The sequence below is a fragment of the Gorilla gorilla genome, chromosome 6 (assembly GCF_029281585.2).
Source record: "Gorilla gorilla gorilla isolate KB3781 chromosome 6, NHGRI_mGorGor1-v2.1_pri, whole genome shotgun sequence".
Lineage (NCBI taxonomy): Eukaryota > Metazoa > Chordata > Mammalia > Primates > Hominidae > Gorilla > Gorilla gorilla.
In genome coordinates, this window is record NC_073230.2 from 102,141,869 (window position 1) to 102,162,974 (window position 21,106).

Genomic DNA, 21,106 nt, shown 5'->3' on the forward strand with positions numbered 1-21,106 from the left:
ATCTCTTTTGGATGAGCCTAGTGTAGCTTCTGAATGGACTCTTTGTTACAAAATCCCTAGGATACAATAGAAATTCATCAACACTGGCTTGTTTTTCTTAGTGTGTCAAAAACAATTGAGATAAACAATGTCTAGAATCTGATCTTTACTTCTAACACATAAATAATTTTGAGCTTTCCCTAAAAGGAAGGATATATTGACATAATAGTAGGCACTCAAAATAAATGCTTATTATTGAGTGCTCAATTGATTCATTATATATGTCCTGAACAACTGTAAACACATCAAGATGGTATCTAATATTCCTAACCGATATACCACCAAGTCCTTGCAATTTTTAACTACTAAAATTTTTCTTTATTCACCTGTTATTTCAATGTCTACCATCTTTGTCTGAGCTACCATCTTCTGTAGACAATAAAAAAAAATCCCATAACTGGTCTACCTCTTCCATTCTGACCCCTCAACCACCATCATTCTCCACATTCCAGTGAGGGTCTTTTTTTTTTTTTAAAAAAAGTTATGGATGCTCTTATTTGTACTTTAAGTACTAAAATGATTTTCTGTTGTTCTTGGATAAGAACAACCCTCAACATAATATAGTGCTGCTCTCTGTTCTCAAGGTTCCAAGCCACATTGACCTTTCAGTTGCTCATAGGTGCCATTATCTCTCCCTTCACAGTATCTGTGCTCATGTCACTGAATACAGCTTGATTTTTTTTCTCTTCACTTAGTTAACTCTACTCATCCTTTAGTTGTCATTTTTCCCATGAAAACCTGATGTCACTGATATCAAACTCCTTATTTTATGTTCCCACAACATTATCTCTTAATTTTAGCATGTATAAGTTCAATTTAATATTTCTTTGAGACATATGATTATTCTGTCTCCCTCACAAGATGATGAGCTCCACATGGGCAGGGGCTTAAATGGCTTACCATTGCTCTGAGCCTAAAATCTTATAAACTTCTTAACGATGTATCTAAAGCCTTCTGATCTGCCCCCAAGACTACTTCTTCAATCTCATCTCCAAAAAAAAAAAAGACATAATTCAGTTGAATTTAATAAATATTTATAAATTCTCTTTTGACCCAAGTTTTCCTGCAGAATCCATTGGCTTGCCACAATTAGTGCAAAACTACACAAATTAGTACTCACTATTTCTACTTAGAATCCCGTTTTCTCAGTTACCTCCAAACAGCTTGTCTCCTTACTCTATAGCAACTTCCAATGGCTTACAAGATGCTAAACACATTGATCACCTCAGTTTTTGGAATCAAGATTCTAAATGCCTGATATCATCAATTTTCTTATCTAACTTGCCCTCCAGCAGCATCAGTAGAGTTCACCACTGCCTTGTTCTGGGAAAACCTTCTTCCCTTTATTTGCATGATACCACTTTCTCTTGGCCTACCCCTTACCTCATTGGCCACTGCTGTTTCTTTGGATTGTAACTTCTAGGTGTAACTATAAGTAGAAGTACCCTAGGGCTCAGCTTGAGATTCTCTATTCTCATGTATACCCTGAGAGAGCTAGTAAAATGGTCTCTGTTACTAGATAATAGTTTATAAATAATTTTGAATTTCTAGTAAAAGGTCATTAAGGATTTGCAAAAAAAGTTTCATATTCATTAATTGTATTAAGATATATTTCTTTATACTGGCCTCAAATTTGGGGCAGTTTTTTAAAATTTAATGTGCTGCTTTAACTCATCAGAGAAAAGACTACAAGAGAAATAAGAAGCTATAGCAAAAAAAAATCTAAATGGAGAACTTCACTTTAAAAATTCATACTACATTTGGTGGCTCTCATCAGTATTTGGGGTTAGGTATGCTGATGCTAAAGAATAAAGGCATGGATACACAAAAGTTTGAACATGTTTGGACAAATTACTAAAGAAGGTTGTGTTTCATATGAAATTCATAGCTTCAGAAATTGATTTCTAAAAGTTAAGTATTAAGGAGATGTATTACAGGCAATATCATGAAAATATTTGGTTACATGAGAAAAATGTTTGAGCCGATGACTGACATTATAAGACTCTTATAAATATACAGACCTTAGATATACATAAAACCAAATATTAAAATAATTTATTATCACTAAAATCTATTAATTTCCTCTTGGTGATACAAAGGCAAACACTATAGAAGTATATTAAAACTTTATCACTGAAATATGGTAATATGCCCTGCTCATTATAATCTAATAAATATTTATTGAGGGTTCATTGTGTCCAAGGTCTTTATTCCTTCATTCCTTCTTCCATTATTTTACTTACTCATTCAACAGTCATTATTTTTAAGGCACTGTTATAGATTCCAGTGATAAAGAAATGACCAGGACATGGCTTTTCTTGCAGTAAACGTACAGAGGTTAATAAGATACCATTCTTATTTTCAAGCAGGGATAATGAAAATACTGAAAGATAATTTGTGGTTCTGTTAATGAGGTGTTTTCAAAGCATGTGATTTTGAACTTAAAAAAATAAATGAAATAGAGTTTTTCTTTCCATTTGTAGCAAAATAAGAAGCATTTAAGAGTAAATTTGGTTAAGACATTTGCAATTATTTTTGGAATACATAGTTAATAAGATAGGCAGTTTGTGTGCTTGCAACTAATATTTTTTTAACCCTGATACCATTCATTTTAAGATTCACCATAAATATGAGTAGGTTTTTGGTAAAAAATATTATTATATAAGATGTGCAAATAAATTGAATTATATCTCAATTACAGAAGCATTAAACTGTGAAAGTAAAGTGCCTATTATGCTTTATGGAGGAATTATAATAGATAGTAAATCAATTTACTAGCTAATGTTGGTTTCTAGCCTTGTTTGACTTATTGATTGGTTTCATGTTTTTTGATAAGTCATTTAAAAAACACATCTTGCAATTAACTTCAGAACAACACTGGCAGGAAAAAATGTTTTTTATTCTGTAAAAATTGAATTGGTCCCATCTACATTTTCCAGTGTCATTTGATTCAGAGTACTTTTTTCTTCTAAAAATTATCCAAGAATGCTTTGCTTCTTTAATTATATATTTTTCTAACCTTAGGAAAAGAACACTGAAGTTGTGATTCTTGAAGTCTACATTCCATTGAGTACTTTGTGAATTTTTAAAAATCCCAAGCACAGGATCATTAATAAGTTAAACACTATACCTCGCTTATTTTCTGTGAGTTCTGTACAACAAAACTATTAGCTACAGATTGACAGATCCCCAGCACCTACCGCAGGGCCCAACATAACAAAAAGTGCTTAGTAAAAGTTTCTGGGAAGGATCGATGGATGTACCAAAGTACACTAAGTTAAAGTAAATGAAGACATTTTTACATGTATGAAGATGTTAAGTAGCCTACTCCCAGTGCATTCCCTAATAATCATGATTGTGTCATACATTGCATCATATTTTTCTTTCAAAAAGCATTAAGCAAATCTAGTTACTAAGAGACTAGAAAGAGTACTTTGTTTGGGGTGATTCTTAGGCCTCTGTCCATGGTCTCAGGGAAGCCAAGGAAGCCCATTCTCCTATAGACTTTATTGACTGATTTTTGCCTGAAACATTAGATAAGAGACCATGATGCTGTTTATACTCCATTTTCTAATCTTCAAATGTAGTTTTAAAATTGTAAAGAAAGATCTTTGAGGACAGGAATTATTTTTCATTTGTTGTTGGCTTTCTGCTTGCCATTCTATACTCAGTGTCTAGCATAATACCAAATTTAATATGTGTGCTCAATTAACACCTGTTGGATGAATGAATCAAAAATGGCATGGCTAAATAAAGGAAGCTATTGGAATTAAGATCAAGAAGTCAACATTAACTAGCTAACTGAAATAGTATATATGTGTATGGGGATATCCAATTCGAGTATGCTTTAATTTTTACTATCAAAATTAATACTTAGCATCATGATTAATCTGCAAATGCTTAAACTTCCTCTTTGCTAGAACTGCATAGCCTAGTTGATATTCAAAATAGATATAATTTTTACTAAGTGCTTTTTATCATCAAAGCAACTAATGAATCCATGTAACCCACAAGCCTTATACATCTTCATGGATGAGCAAGTTTGGATATTGCAGTCAGAATTCTGATGTCACCAAGGATCTTTCTTTAGGATTATTTAAAGCCAAATTATCAAAATAAAGATTATCAAGCATTCTGTTTTTTGTTTTCCTTTTGCTGGTGGATTATTTTGCTCACCTTTTCCTCTTTGTTTGTTTTGGGAATTAGTTTTCCAATGAGCCCATGTGGTGTTAAGAACTATCTCTAGATATTGAGTTTACATTACAAACAAGCAAAAATTCCCAGTCTATTAGAGATCTTCTCCTAGGATACAAGGAAAGGCAAAGTTCAGCTAAACTGCACAATTAATTCGCAATCATTTCTGAATAGAGAGAAAAGGTTGCTTTAAGCTGTTCTGTTCTCCTCCTAGGGATTTAAGGTCAGTTTCAAGAAGCAAAATTACTATTCTTTCAAAGTTGTCTCTCCTGATTTGTATTCCTGTAATTATCTCCTCAGGACCTCTTTCTTTTTAACTTGTAAACATAGCTTAATAAATCAATTCAAGGATTAGCTACACGCAAATATACTGTTCTGATAGCTAGATGGACAGGTAAAGGAATAAAGTAGGACAGTTTTCTTTCCTGACCAATGATTTTCACCAATGTGTCAATCATTTTTGTTTTACACAAAGGAATCTGAGACTTTTTGTTTCTGGGAAAAGTGATTTTTTGTTATTTTTTTTTGCTTCAAATTCACCCTCTTCTCTTTTAATGTGAAGATTAAAATATTATCTTCAAGCACTGGACAAATTCTGGAGATCAAAAGAACAAATAGTTTGTAAAGAAATAAAGCTTTAAAATGTAATTATTATCATGACAGCTGACTTTCCAGCTATTGAAATGAGAGGATTTTATGTTAAAATAAGAAGCATAAGTAATTAGATACACTCTGCTCAAAAACCTATACAATATTTGACTATACTACTAACTTCCATTTCTAAAAAAGAGCTCAATGTCACTTTATTAACATGTTTCTCATTTTCAAATCAAGGAATATGAGACAGTTATTCCAACTGTTTTTTGCATAGTTTACATTTTAGTTTTGGGATGCTTTCCTGAGAGAAACAATATATTCAACTGGTCAAATTCGTAAGCTCTGGAGCCAAATGCCAGATCTAAATCCTGGCTATCCTCTTACTATGTTACCTTGTGTTAGTACTTCACTTTCCTCTTCCATAAAATAGGGATCATAATAGCATAATCCTCATAGGGCTACCATGAAGATTAAATGAGTTAACATAGATAAAGCAAAAGGAACGGTGCCTGGCATATGTAAACATTCAATAAAAATTATTGTTATTCACAATATCTTCTCATTCTTCTAAAAATGGTGTAGAGGATGTGTGTTAACCGCATTCATTTTGAGAAATATTGCTACAAACTGCATTTAATGGAATACCTTGGGATGTTATTTATTGGCACTAGTAGGAATTAGTATTAACAAATGGGATTCAAGAATCATCTTCTATGAAAATGTCTGAAATGTGCTTTTATTAGAATTCAGAAAGGACAAAATCTGCCTCAATGTTGACTTTCTTGGGGCATTTACTCAACTCTGTTTTTATGGTTATGTTTATTTCCTGTTACTCATACCACATGGCTTAAGATGAACAGATAAAATGTTTTCAAAATGCGGACAGGTTGAGGAATAACAAAACACATTTCTAACATTATTGTTAATAACCTTGCTATTAAACAGCAATTTAAATTTATAAATAAGACCTAATTACTTTTTTTTTTTAGTATAACAGGGTACTGACTCTGACTTGGGATGCTGAATTTTATCTTTAAGTTTACTTATAAAAATATATGGCTAAAAGGAATATAAAACACAATACCCCAGTTTTAAAGATGAGGAAAATTTGCTCCAGAATGAGTTAATTAACCCCTGTTCAATTTACCCCATAAAAAGCTATTGATTTTCTGTATGCGGTACTTACTTTGCTGGGTAATATACACCTGTAAGTGAGCATGCATGACTTCTGTCTTTTTAGCCCCCTTATAGACTATAGTGGGGAGAGAGACAATTATAATAAAGTGTGATGAAGGAAAATACAGAGAGCTTGGGGAGTACATAGCAAGAAGAACCAACCTACTATAGAAGGTCAGAAGTATAGTATAGTATAGAATTTAAACTGAGCCCTGAAGGGGTTGGAGTGGACCAGTGCACTAGGAAGTTTCACAGCCTGTGGGAAGGCCTGGGGAGTGAGAGGGAAGGATGGCACAACAAGTGTAAGGGCAAAGGGATGAGACATGAATCTCGACACACATGCAGATCACTGTGGGCCAGGTAAACCATGTTTCAATTATAGCAAGAGCAAAGAAAAAATCTTTGGAGAGTTTTAAGCAAGGATGACATGCTTAGATTTGTATTTCTTAAAGATAATTTTGGCTGTAGCCATGTGGATGAACTTAGAGGTGGGTGTAAGACGAAGGTCAAGGAAGCCAGTAGGTGGCTCTTGCAGAGCCCTGGAGAGAGACTATGTTGGCTTAACCTCCCATCTACAGATAAATGCAATCAAATCATAGCCACATAGAAAATATTGATTTGATTTGTAAGTCTTATTTTCAAAGAATTAGAATTTTGATTGTTACATTTTCCTGTAACCCAAATTCGTGAAAAATAGCTTAAAAGAAAGACAACTCCCAGATTTTCCATTATTAAACTAAGGATTTTATGCAGCATGCTCTTTTCTATTGTAGAAGAAGGAAAGTGATTAGCTTAATTGTTTTGGCTGGTATTTTTTTGCCCAGAAGCTAATTCCTACCTACCAGGTACTATTCATCTTTATGTCTGTTAGATTCATTCCATGTTTCTTATTCCCATTGCCACTGCCCTAGTTTAGGCCATCATTACCTCTCACCTGGACTGTTGCCATAACCTGCCAACTCATATCTCTGCCTCCCAAACCTTTATTTCCTCCTATTTATCTTTACATTGTGCTTTCAGATTCCCCTGCTCAAGTGTCTTCAGAGATTTTCCTCTGCCTACAGGAGAAATGTTAGCCATCATTTTATCTGCTCTGAGAGCTTTATCTTCTGCCCTGACCCCCATACACTCTAACCTTAAACTAAGCTAGATTACATGATGCTCCCCAATTCAATCCCACATTCTAGCTCTCTGCTTTTGCATAGGTCTAGAATGAAATCCTCCACTTCCTGAAATCCTAATTTTTTAGAGCCCAGGACAGAAGTAAATTTTTCATTATACCTTCTACAGTTATGTCAAACAGAAGTATTGTTATCCACTTAGGGGTCTCACAGCCAAGCTCCTGAATTTTCTTGTTACTGTAGGTACACATGCACGTGTCTCATCTCTCCTATAAGATTTTACATTCTAAGGGCAGGCAAAGTGTTTTATTCTTTTCTTTGTCCTCCTCAGTACCTTGCCCAGTGCCTTGAAAGTAGCAGATGCTCATTAAAGATCTATGTCATTAGGTTGATGTCACTTTTTAAAGCTAAATTTTTAAACTTTTATATAAAGTTATTCTATATGAGATCGAAAATGCCTTCAGAAGAATAGCACCATTTATGGATTAAAGTTAAGATTATCACAATTCCTAAAGTACAACATATTAATGGAAGATATTAACATGATAATTTATCTTTTCTCATTACATATGTGTTAAATATTATGTTATATGCATTATTATGGACTCTGCTAAAAATGACAGACAAGATCTTTATTCGTTGGGAGCTAATTCTAGTCAGAGAAACCAGTAAATGTTTTAGCCACATCTTACATTATTTTGTAGACATTGATTCCTATAAGTCTTTATACAGGTAGCCCCCTATAGAAACATTTTTCTTGGTTATAAAAAGTAATTTTTAAAACTTAAGCTGTATTATTACACTCATACATTCAATGAGTAAATATATTAGAAACTAGGTACTTTGCTAAATCTGGGTGTTAGTCAAGTAGAAAGCAACAGGTATCTAAGCAAGTGAGTGTATTACATTTCATAAGTCCTGTAGTCCAAATATGTTCACAAAAATTGGAAATAATTATGTATACCAAAGAATATAGCATCACAAAGCCCAGTCAAGGTAGCTGTTATCCCAGCACTTTGGGAGGCCAAGGCAGGTGGATCACCTGAAACCAGGAGTTTGAGACCAGCCTGGCCAACATGGTGAAACTCCATCTCTACTAAAAATACAAAAACTAGCCAGCCGTGGAGGTGCATGCCTGTAATTTGAATTACTCAGGAGGCTGAGCCGTGAGAATTGCTTGAACCCGGGAGGCAGAGGTTGCAGCACTGAGCTGAGATTGTGCCACTGCACTCCAGCCTGGGCAACACAGCAAGACTCTGTCTCAAAAAAAAAAAAAAAAAAAGAACATAGTATAGTGTCACAAAATGGGTTGGGTCTTACTCCAGGCTAGGAAATAATGAAGGATGAGAGAAGGACCAGCTAACTCTTTGATGCTTTGGCAGTGGAGAAGTGAAGAAGAGAGATTGCTGCATTGGACTGGCCCACATGCTAAGAATTTTTTCCTGTAATATTATGTCACTGTTTCCTGTGGACTGAAGGTCAGTCATTACTGAAAGGAATCAAACCAGTTGAAAGGCCTGGAAGGGAAATGGGAATCTAAAAGTAAGAGTCTGTTGCAGTGAGCTGCTGAAAGAGCAGGAACGGAGGAGGTGTGGTCAGATGAAAGAAAATTTGTGTCGAGGAAACTGAGGTGAGAGACCCTCAGCAATAGTGAGAGAAGTACACACACACACACACACACACACACACACACACACACACACACACACACACACACACACACAGAGTTAGCCTTAAAAATCTTGGAGTCCAGTGTGAAGTTTGTCAGGTAGGAACTTTTTTCCTATAACCATCTTGTTTTCGCCTACCTTCCACCCCTAACTTTGGAGGATTCAGAACTCGAGTTAGTAAGAGTGACAAAGAAGGGTGGATGAAACCCGTAAGACTTTTAAGCTTACTTTTTCAGCTTCTTACTTGAAAAAGGCTCCTGCTGGGGATAGAGAAAAGATTCAACTTTAGTGCTCAAAGTTTCAATTATTGTATTGGTCTAGGCATACTAATTTTTGAATTGAGACTTTTTGCAAGTTAGGGTTTATTGTTTTATTACACAAATGTAATATATTTTACTGAATACCTTTTAAAGGGGCAGTGAGAAATAAAAATAAATTTGCTTTTTTATTTTATTCCACAATTTACTGATCTACCTACCTGTTACTTATGCCAAAGCAATATTTTAGTAATCAGGCCTACATACAGTAAGGACCACATAGATGTTTTGAATAAAAATTTCTTTGGTAAAACAGATAAAAAATCATTAGTATGAACTTAGATTAAGCAGAACTTTGAAGTTGGACTTAAATATAGTTTGTAGAAAGGAGGAAGAAAACACATTCTAAATGAAATCATACTACAAAGACACTCAGGTGTGTATTTGGTGCAAACAGAAAGGTCTGGGTAGACTAGATGTTCATGTTGAGGATGACAGATTGGAAAGATACACCAGGGACCTGATTGTAAAAGGCTTAATGGCCACACTGGGAAGTTACGTTTAAGTGATATTTATATTTAATGCTTTTAACACCTGGAAAAACCAGTTATTCATCAAGTTTAATCTGGTGGCAATACTTCCTTTTCCAGCTTCTCTCACTTTTGTACATCCCTCATTCTATTTTCTTCACACCGTATTTGTTCTCTTTTTTATTGTCTATTTAGTGTAAGCTGAATATAAAAAAAAATTTCTACATTATTGTTCATGCTATAATATCTCTAGAACAGTGACTGAACACACAGTAGGCACTCGTTAAATTTCTGATGAATAAGTAATTGTATAAGGAGAGAGAGAACGAAGGAGATAAATGGTTAAAGATTGAGAGGACAGTGATGATAACCTGGGCTAAGGTTTTGGCAGTGGTAGGAGAATAAAGAAGTTGCCATGTCGTTTAGGAAGGAATCAACAGAGGACTAAACAGAAGAAAAATGTCATGGGCAGTTCCACGATTTTGAATGATTGTATGGAGAAATAATCATGTTTCTCTTAGAATCAGAAAATAAGGTGCTAGTTGGGGGAGGCAGTGGGCTTTTGGCTTTAGATATGTAGAGACTGCTGTGTGAGTGGGACAGTCCAGTAGAAGTGACATCATCAGGTAGAAGTACTGTAACCATCAGAGCGGTCAAGAAAGCCAGGCTCTGCTGAGACACGGTGTAACTTTCAACAGTTTAACAGTTTTGTCTCTGAGATGCCTGAGTCTTAAAAAATTCAAACCATTAAAATATTTGGGAGAGTGGGGTGTGCTCTGTTTTTTATTGCTTTTCTCTTCATGAAGTCAGCTACTAAGTGTAGCATTCCAGTGAAGGCAAAGAGGGAGCACAGAACCCCTGGGAGGTAAAGCTGGTGGCCCAGGCTGAGCCTCCCCCTCCCTGCTGCCAGTCCCTCACTTCCTCTTCGGCATTTTTCCCATGTGGCTCTGAACGCTGCTTAGGAAACTATCTTTGGCAGTATTTGTGAGGATTGCCGGCTTTAGCTAAGCAACCATTCACTTGAACGAAGTGGACGCTGAGTGAAGAATGTGTAAGTTGCCAAATGAGGTCCTTCCCCTGCCCCCATGCTGCAGATCTAGAGGGCAGTGGGGAGAGTTGTGACAGAAGTTTTCCCACATCCCCTAGCTCATAAGGGCATAACTATCAAGACAATTTGAATTTTAAGAGTGCAGTTTTTCAAATCGAGGAGAGTTTCTAAGAAATAATCTTTTCATTAATGATATCTTCAAACACTAGTAACTTATCTTTCTAATATATTAATATTAATGATAAAATATAGGATAAAATATTAAAAATGAGAAGGTTTTCTAATAAGAATATCAGTAACTTCTTCAAATACCAGTAACTTCTCTTTCTAACATATTAATATTAATATAATGATAAAATACAGGATAAAAGATTAAAAATGAGAAAGTCTCCTAATAAGAATATCCAAAAGATGTGTATTATTATATGTGTTTACATATCTCATGGGAACTTACTATAGGTAACCGGAAAACTTCCTTTACAACGAAGATAATAGGAGATTTCTAGAAAATCTATTCATACAGCTTATAGAAACTGTGCCTTATTAGTTGAGCTTAATTAGTACTCAGGCTTGTAGAATGTACTTTATACAACTGATTAATCCAGTTAGAATGAACTTGCTGTGGAAAGTAATTTGGTAAAAGAAATTCACTGGATATTCTGTGTATGACCATCATTCTATATGTAATTGTTATGGACCGAATATTTGTGTTGCTCCAAAATTCACATGCTGAAGCCCTAGCTCCCGATGTGATTGCATTTACTAACAGGGCCTTTGGGAGATGATCAGGTTTACAAAAGGCCATCAGAGTTTGGCCCTCATGGTGGAATTCAGGTATTTATAAGAGGAGGAGAGCCCAGAGCACCTTCTCTTCCTCCCAGCTATGGGAGCACAGAGTAAAAAAGTGTCCTGGGAAGAGGACTCTCACCAGGAACTGAATCTGCTATAATCTTAATCATGGACTTCGCAACATCTGCAACTGTGAAAAATAAATGTTTGTTGTTTAAGCTACCTGGTCTATGGTATTTCATTATAGCAATCTGAGCAGACTAAGACAACAATGTTTCTCAAATCCCAGGAATAATCAGAAGTTTACTTACTATGCAGATTCCAAAACTTCAATCTATATGACATTCGTTTCAATTAGCCTGGGATGCATGTGTCCCAGCATTCTTCATTTTAAGTAAACTTCAAAGTGATTCTAATGCAGGCTCTCTGGGCAATAATTTCACAGACTATTTACAGCAGAGGTAAATAGATGATTTTTGTTGTTGTTGTTCAATACATGGGGGGGTATAAAGGAAAGGGAGAGGTTAACTATTCTTTGTTTTTCAATTTTCTTACCCTTTCCTATTTCAAATGTTCCAGCATTTTCCATATGAGAAGTGGACCTAATACTATCGGCTACTGGCCAGGCACCATGGTTCATGCTTGTAACCCCAGCACTTTTCGAGGCCAAGGTGGGAGGATCATGAGGTCAGGAGTTCAAGACCAGCCTAGCAAACACGGTGAAACCCCATCTGTACTAAAAATACAAAAATTAGTTGGGCATGGTGGCGGGCGGCTGTAATCCCAGCTACTTGGGAGGCTGAGGCAGGAAAATCGCTTGAATCCGGGAGGTGGAGGTTGCAGTGAGCTGAGATTGCCTCACTGCACTCCAGCCTGGGCAACAGAGCTAGAATCCATCTCAAAAAAAGAACAACAACAACAAAACAAAAACAAAAAACAAACAAAAATTATCTTCCTTCCTGTCTTGTTATATCACATAGCAACAAACACAAATTTAGGACCTTAGAAAGAGAAAAAAAAGTAGAGGGTGAGCACTCTAACACCTCAATCTTTTTCCTACCAGGGCTTCATTTGTTCAACAACTAAGAGAAGGCTTGTTTCCTTTCAAATTACCGCATTATGAGTGTTTAGGAAACCATAGCCAAGGAAGGGCTTGTCTTAGACAAGGTCGTGAAGTACGTAAAAATTCAATAAATTAATTGTTCATTCTACCTACTCCCTACCAAACTGGTAAAGTTACCTTTTCTGAAAAATGAGCCTATAAATTCAGAATGTGTTGGAGGGTTAGTACGTTATGTGGTTCTAGAAATATATGTTCTTTAGTACTTCTTGGATGAAATACTTCAGTTTAAAATTTGGAAAATTTTATGAACCAAGGAAGGTAGTGAAAAATATATTTTGGGTGTTGGGGGAAGTGGGACTTTTGGCATTCCTCAAAACATTTTTTTCAAGGGGACGCCTTGAACAAAATCTATGGAAGAGATTTGTTAGACATCTAAGTTCATGTCTTGTCTACTAATCAATTTTGAAGTTAGGTATGGTCTGGCTACCAGTGTACTAGTGACCAATATAGTATGGACTGGTCACCAGTCCATATATGTGGATTCCACAGAAATCACTGGGATTAATGCATAAGCATGTAGAGGGTCTCTGCTTTTTCAGGAAAAACAAGATGTTCCAAAGTAGAAAGTTAATTATACTCTCTAGATATCCTTTTCTCCTTGAGGCAGATATAAATTGCAACTGTTTTTGACCTTGTAGTGCCATCTCTCAGATTGGCATGTATTCTGACATATTTTGTAAAAGCAGCTTCCATTATGTTGTATTCACCAACACATGGTTCATTGAAACTGTTAAGCAAATATTACTAATAATCTATCTGCTATCTATTATTAACAATCAAAAGAAACAGCCTCCACCAGATGGAGGGGCAGATCTGTGATATCTGTTCCTTTTTTATGTCCATTAATTACTCTAGCACATATCACAAATCAGAGAAAGACCCTCAAGTAAAGATTTGTTTCAGCCCTTTGGTTGTGTGAAAAGAAGTATAAGCTCATACAATTAAGACAGCAGGTTTCCTGTCTGTGGGAAGGCACTGAGGTCAGAGAATAATGAGATGTGGGTTTTCCTGGAGCAGCACTACCAACAGAGTCTTTGGAATCTCCAGCAGGTCACTTTGCATCTCCTATTCTTAGTGTGTTTAAAATTCATAATCCCTGATCCCTTCCAGTTTCATGCTGTTGTACATATTATGGATAAATGTCCCGATGTGTAAAATGCCGAGAGTTTTCTAACATAAAGATGAACCATTACTACTTCAGCAGGGTAAAGAAATTTGAGAATTTTACTATACTACAAAACTTTTTTACCAGCTTGTTTTCCTGGTAGGAAGTAGGTAGGTTGTAAGAGGAGAGAAACATCAGCATTTTAGCCTCAGCAGAAATCCTACTCACCTCTATCCTGGCTTTTTGTGAGACTATATTCTTGCCACTGTACTAAGTTTTACAGATGATAATGGTCATTGAAATCAGACTCCAAGAAATATATTTTCCTCACACTTTCAGACCTGGTGTTTATTTCTCAGCTTGTTAATTTATAATCTTCATAGACTTTTCTATTTTAGAATTTCGTCCTTAGTCCTAGTCAATTATAAATAATGTTTTAGCTTACTTCTTCCATTTGCATGTCTCTGCATCTCAGAAGGGACAGTGTCTGGAGTGGAGAAAGATCTTGAGCCTGGGGAAGTCTATTCTAGACTCCCTTTCATTGATTATTGTTTGCCCTCCTTACCAAAGCGTGTCCCTCTACTTGGAGCTCTGAAAACACTTGTTGAATGCAATGAAGCCTGGTAAAATAAATAAATTAATTAAAATAAATAAATTAATTAAAAAATTGTGAGGTAATATTGGTAGTAAAGAAAATAGGTCTTAGAATAAGAAAGTAGGTTTTGAATTCCAGTTGCAGCCTTGTTAACTACCTGAACTTGGGCAAGTTACTTTACCTTGCTGGGCCTCCATCTCCTCTTCTGTATAAAATCAGGATCCCAGTACCTACTTCACAGGTACTGTATAGTTCTTGTATAGCAGAGTTCTTCACACAGGAAAGTTGGTTAATAATTATCATCTATTATTTTGACTTATGATTAGTTTTGTCACCTCACAGCATACAACACTGTCTCCACAAGGCATGAGAATATATACACACATTTAAAATCCTAAATATGAATGCATCTGTTAAGGAACAGACTTTTTCATTTGGTTGATAATTCTGGTAATATTTTCTCTACTCTAATTTCAAGTTTGATTTTTGCAGCACTTTCAACTTTACACATGTTTGTGAAACTTTGTGTGTGAACATTTTTTTGTGTTCCCAATGCATATCCTATATTTTGTTTTGGTCAAAATAGGTACTTAATAAATATTTATTGACTAATTGTTTCCCTATTAGCTACCTTTTCTTTCTGATGATAGACTCTTTCTTAGAGGAATCTTCTCAATTTTTATACTCCTAATATTCCCATGCTACATATATAGGTTGTAAGTTTTTTTCAAACTATGTATCTAGCATCATGGTTTTGATTTTTTTTATCTGTTTAGATATCTATACCCTTTCAACTGAATTTACTCAAATATGTGTGTGTGTAGTTATACAGTCAATGATAGTGAAGTAGTGAAGTAAATTCTGATAAGAAATTAAAGATCAGAGTTACTTTGGGCTTTTTGTGGAGGTGCCTTCTCTATATATGGCTTTATTTTCAAACTGGTGCCTTAATCTATGCCTACGTAGATTATATCAGAATGTTTTCCAAGTTTATTTCTCTCCTTAAAGTACAGTGTACAATTTCCAGTTCCATAAAAAGATTGCTCAATATGATGAAGAAATACTTATTCTGTGTAGGCACAGATTCTTTGGATGCCTCGCTGTTCCAGAGAGAAGCTATAGGTATATTAATGGCCTACATTTTCTATACCAAGAAAATTGATTTTCCTTTTGTTTCTAAGGAAAATCATTTGGAGGGTGCTCACCACTATGTGATGAATAGCACTATAAAAATACTTTGGGACCTCAGGAGGGAGAGTACTTGTTTAAAAATTATTTCGTGGAGTCTAATTTTATTTGTTTAAAAATACATTAAGTTTTGGAAAGATGTCTCCTCCTTGATTTCTTAACCTAATCCATGTGAGTGTTTCCATATACCGTCGAATGCTCAACAAGCAGTAAGATAGCACTAAATGGTGTTTTTAGATGCTGATTCACCTCCCTCTTAGTTTAATATTTTCTTGACTTGCTAAGTGTAACCTAGGAACTTATTTCCTGATTTATATCATTTACTCCTCTACTGTCTAGCAGAACTTGTATTTCAATGCCTGGAACTTGGAGAAACAATTGAGTGGGATGGTGAGTCTACCAAGATATTTGCTTAAGAATCTTAAAGAAGCCTACACACGGATGTCTTGGAACAAGATTTTAAGTGAACAAAGTGAAAACCTGTTTTTTTATGTTTTTTTTCAGGCTTTTCTATTTTTAAAGTAACCTTCACATATGGTACCTCCATATATATCGAAATACATTCCACATTGATATATGCGTGATGTAAGCTTACTTTTCATAATGCAGCACGGTGAATAATTTGGCCTTAATTCTACTGGGTTTTTTAGATTGTGTCAGTATAAAGGGGCTACTGCCAATTCTAACAGAATTACTATGTTTTGTTAACATACACATCTAAACTATATACACTATTACATTCCTAGCACATTCTATTAATTATGGACATCACTTTCATTTCAATAGTGGAATTTACATGACAACAGCTTCTGGGGCTCAGTGCAGCATCAGACCAGCATGTCACAAAATTCCCTTGTAGTATGGGCGTTGACAGGGTTCTGTTGCAAACAAATTTGCAATGAAAATGTCTCATAATGTGCATCCACATAGAACATTACTCAGAAAGTACCACCTTAATATTCACATAGGTCATTAACATCAGAAAAGGTAATTTCTTAATTCTTACATTAGTAAAGTAAATTATTAGGAACATATAGTTATACACATATATAAGTGTGCAAAAAATGTCTTAAACATTTAGCAAAGATGTCTGGACATAGAATTGCCATCTTTGTATTCTCTCCTGTAACTGTGTGAAGCTTTTGTATTTTATAAGTCCTAGAGAAATGTTGGATGAAGAATCTGAATCAGACAAGAGGATGAACTAGTCCAGAAGGTTTATAATAGGAATTAAGTGACAAGATAAAATATAATCAGGAGAAAATTAAGCTGAATATCACAACAAAGTTCTTAATAGGGAGAACCATTAGACTGTGAAATAGTCTTTCAAAGACTCTGGAAGAAGTCATTACGTGATCCATTTAAAGTCAGACTGGACTGAAGTACTCCAAAATACGGTAGGCTATGGGGACCAAGCCTACATTAGAAGTAGAAGGAGGGGTATGAGCTAATAGTTTTTGCCGTCTCAGTGATTACTATGATGATACTCATTTTATGTGTTCAGACTTGGTAGATAATCTTCTATCATTTTATGCTCCTCCTTGGGAGCAATTTCAACAAATTCATCTAATGCAGTATTGGATCCATTTAGTGGAGTCTCAAAAGATGTGAGAATGCACAATAAACTCAGTTTAAAATAGCAAAGTGAGACAACTGTGAGTAAACACGTACTCCTTTTTTTGAGAATTACTCCTGGAGAAAACAAGTCTCACGCTGGAACTTTGGCCACATTCCAGTGTGCGTAACTAAATCCTGCCTTCCTTGTTTTACAATAGTGATTAGGTATTCATTTTCATTTCTTTTGTTTAGTAGAATATTGGGATGATGTCTAGTGCAGGAAAACAATTGGAAAATTCACCCCCAAGCCAATGTGCTGCATTTTGGCAGGAGGTAGCTAGTATCCTGGAAAAACCTCATGCTTCATTTTGCGACTGATCACTATTAGAAGAATGGACAAGAAAGACAACAGTTTTATTTGGCAAAAAGATAGTTCGACATGAAATAAAAGTGAGGAAAATGTACCCAGGGAAGTTGTAAAATGTTATTGCTGAGAATCTTTCAAAATAAGAACATCTTCAATTGTGTGATTCCAGCTAATCACCTGTCATAGAGAAGTGAAGCAGTGACCTTTTGACAATTATCCCCATTCTTTTATTCAATACAAATATTAATTTCAACTTAAACATAAAGCTCAATCAATTTCATTGTATTTGCATTTGTTCAACTTACCAATTTTAATTGCAGTGATATAAAATTAAAGATGAGCTCATCATTTTGATATGTGTAATTGTGGGGTAAATCATCTGATTTATACTCCTTTTCACATGTATACCACAACTTTTTAAAAAGCCCATTGTGCAAAAATAAGTAGGTCACAGAGTATATTTTAATTATAAGATTTTTTGTTTGTGTGGCTTTCCACACATTTTCTTGTTACTGATCATATATTCCTGAAGTTTGAAAAATACCATTCAATTTAAATAAATAGAAAGACATCTGTTTCAAGCTCCAAAGTGTGGCCTATTCATTGTGCTGGCATAATTTTCTATGATTTAGGTTTCATATTTCACTGGTAAGGGCCTAACTCATAAAACCACAGTTTTATACCTAGATATATAGTATCTAGGGGCAGGAGGGGTTTCAATGCTAAAAGGTATTGTTGCCATATTCTTTTTCATCTAATAAAGGTAGATATTCTGGAATTTCATTGTTTTATTTGTTAAGGTATAGGTTTCAAGACTTCCTTTCCTCATTTTCCATCCTGAGCTCCTGTGTTACTCTGAACATAAGATAGCCTTTGGGCATGTATGTTCAAAATATCTATGTACTCCTGCTGGGTGATCAAAACCCAATAAGATGGACAGCTAAAGTCTACAGGTGTAAGAAATCTTTGTAAATATAAAACACTACCCATTGTGAAAGGAAAAATATTACAATAATTTCTGGCATACAATAGCTTCCAAATATATTAAAATTCTATTGGGCTGATTTTAGAAACAAGGTACGTAGGAATATAGAATCATATTTATTCATTAGAGTGTCCTAAGCATCTTTGTTAGGAACTGTTATCCTTAGTTTAGCATAGTGGCAATCTGGATTACTTTACTAATGCCTATATTGAATATACTTCTGCAAACAATTAGAATTCAGAGAGGAATCTTAAAATGTGTGATCAGATAAACCAAAGCAGACTCCACCCCCTAAACTCCCTCCCACCCACCCCCCCTCCCCCGCCCACCACAAAGAAACATACTATAGCTCTGCTGGACAGTTCTAAGAAATTCAAGCAAAGAAACTCTAAGGAATTATTGTTGGTACTTAACTCACACCTACCTCAACTCACATTAACCTCAACTTTGAATATTCCAATATGTACCTACATATAGACCCCAAACATATCTATTACTATTCAAATAGTAGAAATATTTTTATAAGCAAATTAGTTGAGTCCTTAACCAAAGATCTTTAGAGGTGTATAGTTTTGTTTTTCAAAATTTACAATATCTAAAATACTTAAAGTGGGAGAATCCTTCCTTAATATATTTACCTAAAAGTGTTGTACCTTAGAGAATTGTCCACCTTTGATAACCCAAGGAATAACTAGAAAGAAATTTAAATGAAATCCTTAAGAAACAAGCTTATTGGATATATCACCTAGTCTATTTTTGGATCGCAAATCTCCCGCCCTCTCTGAGTTATCTCACTGTCAGATAAGAAAATGGAACAGGGTCGATGAAAAGATATGCTCCCTGTCTGGCTTTTCGATTTTTCACTCAAGCCAAAAGGAGCAAAGGGCAGTGAGTTAAAGGCTCCTTTCCAACCCTGCTTGCGGGAGGGCAAACCTCTGGCCGCCTCCGGCTTCGGAGCTTATCTGGGCTGCACGGACCAGGTCTCGCTGACCGTTGCCCACCTCTGCCTGCAACCTCCACACCCACATGAAACCGCCCGTATGTCAGCCAGTCATCGCACGGATTCCTGTGCACAAAGCCTTAGGGAGCCCCCAAATAGAAACAAATTCTGAGCCCAGAGCTGAGATGGAGGTGGTTGGCTGATGAGACTGGTCTCTCTGGGGTCTGCGAGTGCTAGTTCGTCTCTTCACCTCTCGCACCCTGGCCGCAGATCTATGCCCTGAAATCTCCCTCCTCCCAGACACAGATGTGGGCGCACACACACAAACTCTCACTCATGCACACCCACATCGCCTCTGCCCTCCACCCTTCCCACTCCAGTCAGGACTGTAGGGACTGGTCCATGCTCTGCCTCAACTTTCCCGGCTGCGCCTGCCCCACACGGCACCCGAGCTTCCGCGCCCTGGCTGGGCGCCCTCCAGAGGGACACGTCCTCCTCTGGGCCCCTTACCTCGCACCGACAACTCCTGGCAGGAACTGGAGCTGACCGCGGTGGCAGCGGCGGCGGTGAGCCTGCACCCGGGTTCTGGCTCATGGTTGGTCCTCCTCATCCGACACAAAAGAGGTAGCTTGCTGGCTTTGTCCTTTCCAAATCCAAGGGAGAACTTATTTTGCCCTCGAAATGGCCAACTTGTGCGCACAGCTTCCTGTCACAGTGCCCCCTGCCCCCGCCCCCTGCCGGCTGCACGCTGGACCACTGCCCGGTGGCAGAGCATCCAGGCATCCGAGTCAGTGGGGAGTGGGAAAACGGAGGGGTGGAGTAGAAGAGAGGGAGGAGGTTGGGGAAAGAGGGGACCCAGTGGTCTTCCGCGGAGGGGAGGGGAGCTCTTCCCAGCCGAGTCCCCTCCTCCTCCTCTTATCAGGCAAACCCGCTTCCTAGGCGCGGAAGCAACTTTCCTTCACCTTGACCAGGCTGAAGTCGTCGCATCTAATTGGGACTCTTGGCAGAAGCACGGACCTCCTGGCATCCTCTCCTTTTCATTCTTTCCTCCCTCTCTCGTTCTTTTCCCTCCCCCACCCTCCCTCTTATAAGGGTATATCTGCAGAGTCGTCAGTGAGCCAGGGTACCTAGACGAGAGGATTTTTATACGAAAAGCCAGGGTAGCTTTGCCGACTGCTTTGCCTCACTCTGAAATCCTTAGGCAGTGCATGCAAAGGTCGGTGAATTTCGGAGTGGGGTGAAGGGGCATGGGGCGGTAGGGAGGGTGGCGGCTCCAACTTTAAAGCTCTGCTAGAGCGCTTGGCTTTCAGGTAAGCAGGGACTAACAGTCCTTACAAGAACTCTCCTGTGGTCCCTGGGCAGGGGGCTGACCGCATGCCAGAGGAGATTAGGAGAGCGGGAGCAGAGAGGGAGTGTGAGAGCCAGGGAGGCCGGTGCGCAGCTCAGCCTTACTCGCGACTCAACTGCACACTGCGAGCCCCTGGAGAGGGTTTGTGCAGAACAATCTCTGGGTCAGGCGGGAGGGAGACGCTCCTGTTTCCTAGCAACCCTTATCAATCTTCTCCCTCTGAAGGAATTCGATTGGACAGCCCCTGGAGAAAAGCCACGCCCATCCAGGAATGCTGGGCTGCTGCTTTTTCGCATTCTCCCAAATTTCTTGGGTGGAATAAGATTATAGGGGACTGCTGAATTATCTTTCTTCTTATCGTTTTGTGCTACCACCTCGCCTCTTAAAGCTACCCCCAGCACCCCCTCATTAGTCCTTCTCTAGTCCTGCTATGGTTGTCGGATACAGTCAATGTTTCCTACAGAACCTCTTCTTTCT

At 37.1% G+C, this 21,106-nt stretch overlaps 1 protein-coding gene across 2 annotated transcripts in view; it reads right to left on the reverse strand.

The window, feature by feature from the left end:
- The window catches only part of GRM3 (glutamate metabotropic receptor 3), a 221,522-nt gene extending 200,767 nt beyond the window's left edge, over positions 1-20,755 (reverse strand). For both annotated transcript variants that reach the window (XM_031013073.3, XM_055347599.2), the window contains exon 1: positions 19,792-20,755. The gene's annotated coding sequence lies outside the window, so the exon portion shown is untranslated. The remainder of the gene's footprint in view (positions 1-19,791) is intronic.
- Positions 20,756-21,106: the final 351 nt, after the last annotated feature.